We start from the raw sequence: 10,843 nt of genomic DNA on the forward strand, positions 1-10,843 counted from the left end.
TAAGCGCAGTTTACTTCGATTATATTCATTGCACGCAAAACTAGTCTTTCACAAGAAAATTTCAATAGTCTACAATGATAGAGTTGCAGTTGGAAGAGTTGTTAGAAGTAACTAAAATGATTAGTGAGTAAGCCGAAAATATACCTTCCACTTGTATTTCAGCTGAATTAGAATTTAACATTACTTCATTCAGCTAAGCCTCATCTCATTCTCATGACCAGGGACAGTTCTTTTTTCCATATAAGGACCGATCTAGACCCGTAAATAACCCGTTTTGTTAGGAGCTGTATTAATATTTCTGATGTTGACGCGCAAGATACCCTGCAGGTGATAAAGAAGTAGTCTATTTGAAAGCAATAAAAAAAGGAAATTCTGCTGGAATATATTTCACAATGGGCTGTATTTTGACACCATTTCAGTAAAGGTGCAGTTATCAACAACGCAAGCCCCAGACATGCATTGACGCAAGGGTTAAATTTCGGTCAAGAACAACAATGAAATTAAGGAGAATGATAGCTGTAATTTAAGGAATGAAACGTTTATGTGTACGATCCTTCGCAGTAAAGCACTATTTGAGCAATAGTGAAAATCAGACCTGAAAAAAGAAAAAAAAAATTCAGGCCTGTACGGGATTCGAACAACTGACCTCTGCGATACTAGTGCAGCGCTCTACCAATTGAGCTAACAAGCCAACTGGGAGCAGACCATCAAATTAATTCGACATAAACCCGTAGATGATAAATCAAACAACAACAAACATATGAAACATATGTATGAACTGTGGTTATGAAACGTTTATGTGTACGATCCTTCGCAGTAAAGCACTATTTTAGCAATAGTGAAAATCAGACCTGAAAAAAATTTCAGGCCTGTACGGGATTCGAACAACTGACCTCTGCGATACTAGTGCAGCGCTCTACCAATTGAGCTAACAAGCCAACTGGGAGCAGACCATCAAATTAATTTGACATAAACCCGTAGATGATAAATCAAACAACAACAAACATATGAAACATATGTATGAACTGCGGTTATGAAACGTTTATGTGTACGATCCTTCGCAGTAAAGCACTATTTGAGCAATAGTGAAAATCAGACCTGAAAAAAATTTCAGGCATGTACGGGATTCGAACCATTTTTTTCAGGTCTGATTTTCACTATTGCTCAAATAGTGCTTTACTGCGAAGGATCGTACACATAAACGTTTCATAACCGCAGTTCATACATATGTTTCATATGTTTGTTGTTGTTTGATTAAGGAATGAAATTAAGGAGAATGATAGCTGTAATTTAAGGAATCGAACGCTCCTAAATAAAGGCTGATAGTTTCGAAAGAAACTGTTTGGGGCTGCGTCGGTGGGAGTAACGAAATAATTTGGATATATCAACAAAGTTGAAGTGGTAAATTGGCCACCGTTACTATTACAAAAGCTGACGTTTCGAGCGTTAGCCCTTCGTCGAAAGGCTCCTAAATAACGTTTACATCTAATGATAAAATGAATATTCCAGCAACGGCAATTTTGAAAAATCAGGATATCTATCAGATTATTTTATGGCTAGATGCTGGCTTAGTGCCGTAAGGCCCGGTTCAAACGTCGAATTTCACATGTGCCGAACTTAATGCGACTTAAATGCATGCGAAGTGCGACGTTTGAATCAATTCAATTCGACTGTTTTAAATTAAATGCGACTTTTGCCGTATCTGCGACTGAAAGAGTCGGAGATTCGACTGAGGTTCGACTTTTGATTAAAACGACGCATCTCACATGTGCCGAACTTAATGCATGAATTACAGGAAATTATTATAATTAATTTATTACCCATAACTCGCCAGGAATTCTATGAATGCCATGCGCGAAAAAGCCAAAACAGCACAAAAAAAAGGGAGACGAAGGAGTTTGTACTTCTTGCTTTGAAAAAACAAAATACAGTTGTTTTACGTGCGGTAATTACTTTTGTATTAGGTGTTCGGTTTTTGAAAACGAAGAGGGCACTCCTGGGTGGAAAATAGGAAACTCTGTGGCATATTGTGGGTCGTGTTGCAATGAAATGATGGAACGTGAATCAAGTGAAAGTATCATGACGAAAAGCCAAGATAAAAAAGCAAAAACAAACAGCAAAACAAGCGCTTTAGTGAAGCAATTAAGCAAACGCTCAATAGACGTCTTAGTCTAGCAAATAAGTAGTGCGCCTGGGAATATCGAAGGCGAACAGAGTTAAATTCGACGTTTGAATCAAATGCCGCATTTAACTATTTTAGTTGACTAAAATAGGAGTTAAGTTCGGCAAATGTGAAATTCGACGTTTGAACTGGGCCTAAAGTAGTGCGCCTGGGGATATTGACAGCGAACAGAGTTAAATGCGACAGAATGAAATTCGACGTTTGAATCAAATGCCTTACGTAACTATTTTAGTCGAATAATATAGGGGTTAAGTGTTAAGCATATAGTGTGCAACGAGTACATAAGACTAGGAGTAAATTGAAAATCACAAAGATTCCCTAACAAAGCCAAATAATTTTATTTCTCGAGCTTTCGAAGTCCAAAAGTACTATACAGTACAAAGACAAGTGGGTTGTTGATTTTCCCGAAATTGGCATTCTACACGTGAGAAATAAAAAAATCATTAACTCTAGCTGGGGATTGTGTCCAAAGATTACGATCTTAACCGTGTGCAAAGTATTGGAAGGTTGGAAGGTTGGAAGGTTGGAAGGTTGGAAGGTTGGAAGGTTGGAAGACCTGCATAGTCTTTCCCAGAACCTTGTTCGAACAAGAAAACAAACAAGCATTTGTTGAAGTATTGCATTCTATGGTTGATTTATTCCCAAACACAGGTGTTGGATATCCTAACACGTAGGTTTGGATATTTAAAATATTTTGTATGTCGAGACTAAAAACGAGCCACGTTGCTATCTTTTGTGAAGCTAATTTAATCGCTTGCCGTTCATCGTTGCCGTACAAAACGCTATTCTCAAGGATACTTTAAACTAGACAAGGTTGAGAGATATCACATGGCCATTAAAAGATCCATCTACCTCTGGAAAAAGACACAAAAGCATGTTTGGCAAAAACTAATGAATACGACGTGAAAATATAAAGCCAACACTCTCAAAATACCTAGCGCTAAAAACTAAAAGGTAACGCTTTTTATGATATACATACTGAGATTTACACACTGAAAAGCCGCAGAGTAAATTTTCGTTCGCAAACCGATGTAAACCAATCAAATGTCACGTATCGCTTTTCCCACATGTGAGAGAAGCGATACGTCCAATCAGAAGCCGCGTATCATGTTTTTTCACTTGTGAGCCGTACGGCAAGTTGAAGTTTTTATTCAAGGCTGGTTGGCGCGGTTTCGTACACCGCACAAGCCATCGCTTCGCAAATAGTTTTTATTTGCATTTCTTCTATCGTTGATATTGAAAGTTCCTGTCTCGGCGAAATCCATGAGCGAAAAGCGTTTCGTTATCCACGATTCAAAACTTTTGGATTTTATTTGAGCTCTTTCCCTTTTTACGAAGCTACTTTCTTTCAGTGATTGTTGTTTGACCACATTTGTTTAAATAAAGCTTGTCATAATTTAAGGCGGGTGTTCAATCTCAGTATGTCTATAACAAACATAATACCACATGGAAAGTGCGCGCGTACGGTGGTTACACACTCGTTGTTTTGTATCAGAAATCTCACTCGTTCGCTTCGCTCCCTTGTTCGATTTCTGATACACCACAACTCGTGTGTAAACACCGTAGGCGCGTACTTTCCATGAAGTATTCTATATTAACGGATACCGAGTTAACGTGACCGCTTTTCGCAGGAAATGTTTTCTACTGATCACAGGATCGATCGGACCTTTGTTAACTGCCACGCAATGTTTCTTGCTTCTTCAAATTCGTAGACTCACATTGAATTTTCACCTTAACGATATTCGTCTCGGGAGTTCAAATATGGTCCTCTTTTATTAATAGTTATCCTTAGCATGTACCGCATTTTACTCAGTAGACTTTAATTAAGTATGAAATATATAAAGATTGAAGTAAACTGACAATTGGAAAGACCTTTGTTCGTGAGCTAGCCAAAAATAAACAAACTTAATAGTTTTGACATGTGTTTGAAATTTGTGTCATGCTATAATCGTGTACGTGCTTTATGGGTCGTATTCGATTTTCCTGTTCACTTTACCCCGATAAAGTATCCGTTTATTTTCCATGAAAACCACTCAGATTACTCTCTGAGCCATAAATTCAAAAGTTATTTTAAGAACGTGTCCACCTGAAAACCATGCAGACGAGTCTACACGACCCCCACTGAATTCGCTCAAATTTGGCTCACTTGTTTTCCACAATGAACCTACAATCTCGACCAAACGGTTTATCCAGATACTGATTTTTTAGAGAGCTATACTAGCTTTAAGTTTTTTTTCAAAAAAAAGCGCAAAAATCCGTGCCAAAAATGCAGTGAATTCATGATGTGGGTGTTTTTCCAAAATCTCAAGCCAACAAAAATTATTTCACTAAGTGAAAGTAGAAACCTAGATCTTAATGTACAAATATAAAAATATACGATTGTCTGTTTTTTATATTTGTGAGCCATCAATCAAACTTGACAATTTTCACCATTTTGCGAAGTAACGGAAAATACCCCAAAAATAGCGGGAAAAAGCAAACAAGCGGCCATGTTTTCATTCATTTCAATGGTTTTTCCAGCTTGAGCAATTGATGATCTAAGTAATTACAAAAATAGAAGTGTGTGATGTTTGCATCTAAGATGAAAATTTTTCCCTTGAAATACGGCAATCTGGCGTGCTTGGGTGGGTCACGTGACACGTGCCAGAATATCGTAACACACATTCCGTTTGTTTATAGGTCTCCATAACGCAAGGAAAACTTTGAGAAGATCTTTAAGAGTATTTTGAAAAGCCATTTTCATGTTTCATTCCAGTTTTATCGTATCTAAAAATCATATGGGAAGCCCGGCCGCTTTTTATTTTATGATTATTTTTTATTGCACCGCAACCTCTAGCCGGCCTTTTTAAGAAAAGTTCTTATTTGTTTGTAGTAAAAGCAAAGTAATGATAAGTATATTGAAAATGCAAATCCAAAATATTTTGGCTATTTTTGTTTTCCGACGGCTTTTACTTTGGTAAAGCGCTGAGAGGATTGCTTGACACGCACAGACACCGACATTTCCCACGCTTTCCATGCGTAGCCATACCAGCACACATTTCGTAAAGATGGGCGATTTTAAATGTGTTTGTTCTTTCACCAATATTATAAGAAAGAATGTAACCTCTCTGCTCGAAACAAGAGCGCTAGATCTAGTTTTATTGTGAAGAATTGTTCTAACAGCACAAAAGAGCACTTGTATGGTTGTTACAAAGCCTCCCGGGAGGGAGTAGAGCAAGACGGTAAATTATGTTTGGCTTGGCTTGGGATGGCGGCCAAGTAAAGTTTCTAAATATCCTGAGCATCAGAGCAAAAAGAAACGGTAGAGAGGGATATCCAGGAAGATGTCGAGAAAAATATACGGCAAGATTTCCGTATAACCCCATAATTCATTATGCATTCAATTATTGGATAAAAGAAAGCAGAGGCAAAACAGCAGATTTCCTTTAGGACTACGGTTTTGTTTTTTAATTGGTATGGGGGAAAAAGGGAGATCTTTCCAAATACACTTACACTTTGGTGTGCTTTGCCAGACTGGACAAGATAACTCATTGTAACAATGCTGTGTCGGAATACCGCTACTTTTTCAAATGAACACAGCATGAGATAAAATATAAGTTTTGTCATGCTTCCGAGTTAAAATAGTACAGTGGAACCCCTCAAAACCAGACTCCCTTGGGACCGGATGAAATGTCTGGTTTAGAGGGGTGTCTGGTGTACTGAGGTTTTACCCATAAGGTAATTTTATGCAGCATAATGCACTGTCTAACTGTAAGTACCAATACATCGTACACGAGCACTTGATGAACTTAATTCTCTTCTCTGACGATAACTCGATTCGTTGGCGTTTGTTTTTGCAAGTGATTTCACCCGCAACATGACAGTCTCTTAACCTGGCCCCTATTGTTATCATTCATTGTCGACTTAAGATTTTTTGCTTTAGTACCGATATCATATACAGTTTTCATTTCGAAAAGTCCTGGCAGCGAGTGCCAGTCGAATGTATACTATACTCTATGTGCAAGTGGGGTGGGGAAAGGAAAATTTTGAAATAAATTGTTTGCAGAACTGTAAACACTGAAATGAATTATTTGCAAGCGCAATAAACCGAAATAAATTGTATGCAACCCGCCGAATTATTTTTTTTGCCACAGCAAAAAGAAAAATAATAACTTGTTTGCATGCAAAACAATTTTTGTCTCTCCCCCCTTCAGAGAAGTAATGGTCTGTCAGGGTACAAGTGAGTATTTTAACAGCTGCACCCGCAACATTAAATTAATTACGTAAGCGTAAGACCGGCCAAATAAATATAAAACGATTAAAAAGCATGTGAACATCGACAGTGTCGAGGCGCGCAAAGCACCATGGATGTACTTTTTAGGAAGGCTTGGTTGGAATGAAAGCGGACTTATTTCCATCAAACCTCGGTAATTGAAAAATGTTCCTGCCTCGTGCGATTACATCCAATATTAGTATGACCGAAACAATGCCGGGTGTACATATTTCTTGTCCTGTCGGGCACCAGAAATTCTTCCCTACTATCATAAGGGACGGTCCATTATTCACCCCAAATGTTTGGCGTGGTGTTTGTGGGGTGGTGTTGGTGGGGTGGTGTTGGGGTGGTGTTTGGGGTGGTGAAGGGGGAGCCGAATGCTTTTGAAATAAATCATTTACAGAGCCTTAAGCAGTGAAATAAATTATTTGCACGCGAGATAAACCAAAATGAATTGTTTACGCATTTCGTGTGGGAGTAGGATATCGGAAAAAGGCTCTTCTCGTGGAGTCAACACAGCAGGTGAAGGGTATAAAGGTTTTGAAGCCTTTTCGCGCACAAGACATCGCAAAAGGCGCGTTGAAAAAGCAAGCTTCTCGGTGAAGAAATCCAACATCAGTGAAAGATGTGGGGGAACGTAACTGGGAAGAAACAGCAAGCGCCTCGCTTTCATGTCCTGAGGAAGGGTGTGCTAAAGTCTACCGCTGTAACCACTACCTTGTCAGCCATCTCGACTTCGGAAAGAACCAGTACAAACTTCACCGGGAAACGCAGTATGATCATATTAGACGGCAATGGGCGGCGAAATGCTCCTCTCTGAAAGCAATAATACCAGAGACCCATAAGACCACCATTAATTCTACCGCCAACAGCTCCAACAGTGTGCCTGGTGGCTGGGCCCTCAAGGCATGGAAGTGCAACAAGTTTACAGAACGGGTGAATAACTTCCTTCTCGAGCTATTTCTTGTTGGCGAAGAGACTGGGCGCAAGGTGACCCCGTCTGATGCTTCAAAAGGAATACGCACACTATGTCGGGTGGGTACTAAACAACGCTTGTTCGACAAAGAGTGGCTCACAGCTCAACAGATTGCAAACTATTTTCATAGACTCGAGACCTTAAGGAAAACCGGAAAATTGCCGTAGGCCAGCGACATCAACATTGGTGACCAAGATCTAGAGCCACTGGAAAGAGAGATTCGACAAGTGGCCAGTGTGAGTCCTGAAAAATCTCTGAGCATTTTGCAGCCGTAGCCATCATTCTAAAATGCTGCATACGGTTGAGTGTATAAAGTCAGCGGCTGACCGGCCGGTAGTTTCCCGCGTACACCAGGCTTGGCAAGTGTACTTTTACTAGCACTCTAAATTGTATTTATTTCATCAGGTACATTTTATAAACCTAATATTGTGCATTCAAATATAACATGAGCCCAGAATGTCTTCACCGGAATCAGTGGCATGTTTAACCAGATGCCAACAGATCACGGTCATAGTCCCCATTTGTCATTCGCCTGTTGTCGTGAGCGAAATGCCGATACAAAACATCTGTTTCGCATGGCGATACATAAGTCTCTATATACTCCTAAACAAATAAACTTTATGGGAATGGAGTAATTCTCAGCAGAGACATGGCCGCATCCGAGATATTTTAAGCGATTTTCACTAGAAATTCGAATCATCAAAAATCTCTATTTTTGAAGGATTTCTTGAAACATTAATATTTTCGGACATAGTTATCGCATCCTCTTCAAATTTAGTTGACTCGAATGAGTATACTATTCATTTGAAATTTACAAAGATTGTTAATTGTATCTGCACCCAATAGTCTCTGATCAAGTTTTAGACTTCATGGACGAATTTACCATGATTTTACTTAAAATTGTGTCATTTCACTCGAGCCACTGTATCACGTGAACTGTTCGGCCTTTGGGAAAATGTTTGGCAGGCTCTTAACTTGGACTTATACCAGTATGTACACAAAATAGTATGAAATTCTGGAGGATACCATGTAGACTAAAATTTTGATATTGCTTGGATTTTACGTGGACACGTTCTTAACCTGCAAAAACAATTAGTTTTAACCACACTGTCAGGCTTTAGTCCTTATCTGTGTGTGTGGGTGGGCGTGGGTGTGTGTGTGCGTGTAGATATGTGGGTGTGAAGTAGTAAAGACGGTAGTTTAATTAACGGATAGATCACTGGCAATTACGTTATCTTTTTAAACAAAATCATCATTGCCTGTCATCAGGCATCATTGTCTGTCAGCCTGTAGTTGTCTCTTTTCCTGTGAGACAATGTGCATAAACCTATACAATACCCTTTAAGTAAATCGTTGTTCACTGAATCATTCTAGCGTCATTCAAGATTTCAGATACGTTAAAATACACAGGGTCAAGAAGGTTGTTTTTACGCCCCTTAAAAGCTACGCTCTACCCTTCTCAAGAAAATCATCCTTTCCAACTCCATTTAAAACAATTATTTTACAACATAGTTTGAATAGTTGAATCCAATTCATTTAGAAAATATCTATATGGAGTGTGTGCGATCTCGGCTTTAGAGTGGCACTTAAAATAGTTTGTGAGAATGCTTCTAAATAAGAGATCTTTTATCGCCTATAAGCTTATTGAACAAATGCAATCAGGCCAGGTTAAAAGGAAAATGAAGGAATTAGAAGTCAGCAGAGTCTGTATCGGCCAAGTTGTCCATTCTGGCTTGGTGAGCATCTATGAACATCAAGGTGGGTATGCATGCAAAGACAGAGGGGGTTAGGATGAGTCACTTCAGCTACTTCACCCTCCCTCTTTAAAAATCCTGAGAGACTTAAATCACTCAGTGTATTTTAAATAAGTAACATTTGAATGTGAAACTACTGATCCGTGGTAAACTCACGTAAGCGGGACTTTGAAACGTAGCTTTAAATACTCCAAGATTAAAATAACTATCAAGTCAACTATCAGATATGATAACAAGAGAGCGGAATTGTCTCGTGTAAGCTCATTTAACGGATCAGGACCATGTTTAAAGGGGAAGTGATAGTCATTTAAAGGGTTTAGCGTTAAGCTCATTAGCTATTGGCAGTGGTTATGAAAACTTCCACAATTCATTTACACAGATAGTTACCTTCTTCCTGTTTGTTTTGTTTTCTTTTGTTTTGTTTTATTTGTTTGTTGGTGTGTGTGTGTGTGTGTGTGTGTGTGTGTGTGTGTGTGTGTGTGTGTGCGTGCGTTTGTGTGTGTGTGTTTGAGTGTGTGCTGTTGGTATGATAATCGAGTTCATTAAACTTAGCGAATACCCATAAAAGCTGTGTACAGCCTTAATTGTGTTACTTTTAACGCTTTGTTAAATGAAGATTTCTATGATTTATTACCACACATAATTACCTTTTCGTCGCCTTTTTTCCTCTGAAAACAAAATAAAATGAAGAATTACGATCGAGTATGAAAAACCATCAAGTCAACTATCAGATATGATAACAAGAGAGCTGAATTGTGTCGTGTAAGCTCATTGAACGGATGTAGACCATGTTTAAAAGGGAAGGAATTGAAACTCATTTAAAGGGTTTCGTGTTTAACTCGTTGAACTGATATTGTGGTAATGAAAACTTTCACAATTCATTTACACAGATAGTTACCTTCCTCCTGTTTGTTTGCTTTTTTGCTTTGTTTTGTTTTATTTGTTTGTTGGTGTATGTGTGAGTGTGCGTGCGTGCGTGCGGGCTTTTTGTATGATAATCAAGTTCATTCAAAGCTTAACTTAGCGAATACCCATAAAAACTGTGTGTAGCCTTAATTTTGTTACTTTTAACGCTTTTTTAAATGAAGATTTCTATGATTTATTACCAGAAATAATTACCTTCTTCTCTGTAGTGTATGCCGGGATATATGAAAGACTATTATAGGATAGGAGCGAGAGGAGAGTATGGAGTCGAAGAGTTAAGGACTGCGGTGTAATCCGGTTTAATTGGTTGTTTAAATGTGCACATTAAAACTCTACAACTGGCGACGACGATAAACAGGAAATTTTCAGACATATGCAAAGCAAGTATGGCCGTGAACATCGAATTTGGAAACGTACAACCTTTCGATTGCACAGGCCATCCGAAAAGCGTGGGACCTCGTTGGAGGCGATGGAAACGTTCTTTTAAGTTTTTTTCTCGAGGCCAAGGGTATCACAAAAGATGCACAAAAACAAGCGTTACTTTTGCATTGCGCTGGACAGGATGTTCAGGACATTTTTGTCACGCTAAGTGACCCTAGACCAACCCCAGAAGAAGAAACGCAGTATGCAAAAGCTATGAGACTACCGGACGCACATTTTTTGCCACAATTTAACATCCATTTGAGCGGCATCAGTTCTGTCAAGCAAGACAGAAAGAGTCCGAGACAACAGATCAGTTTGTGACCAGATTTTTC

The 10,843-nt window shown here is 38.9% G+C and overlaps 1 long non-coding RNA gene across 5 annotated transcripts in view; it reads right to left on the reverse strand.

Annotated features, from left to right (window-relative positions):
• Positions 1-10,843, reverse strand: part of LOC148718510 (uncharacterized) — a 122,196-nt gene that overhangs the window by 103,809 nt on the left and 7,544 nt on the right. For 4 of the 5 annotated variants that reach the window (XR_015993708.1, XR_015993707.1, XR_015993711.1 and 1 more), the window contains exon 3: positions 9,812-9,832. The exons of the other annotated variant lie outside the window; for it this stretch is intronic. This is a non-coding gene — a long non-coding RNA (uncharacterized LOC148718510). The remainder of the gene's footprint in view (positions 1-9,811; positions 9,833-10,843) is intronic. 5 annotated transcript variants of the gene reach the window in all.

The sequence above is a fragment of the Stylophora pistillata genome, chromosome 12 (assembly GCF_964205215.1).
Source record: "Stylophora pistillata chromosome 12, jaStyPist1.2, whole genome shotgun sequence".
NCBI classification, from domain to species: Eukaryota; Metazoa; Cnidaria; class Anthozoa; order Scleractinia; family Pocilloporidae; genus Stylophora; species Stylophora pistillata.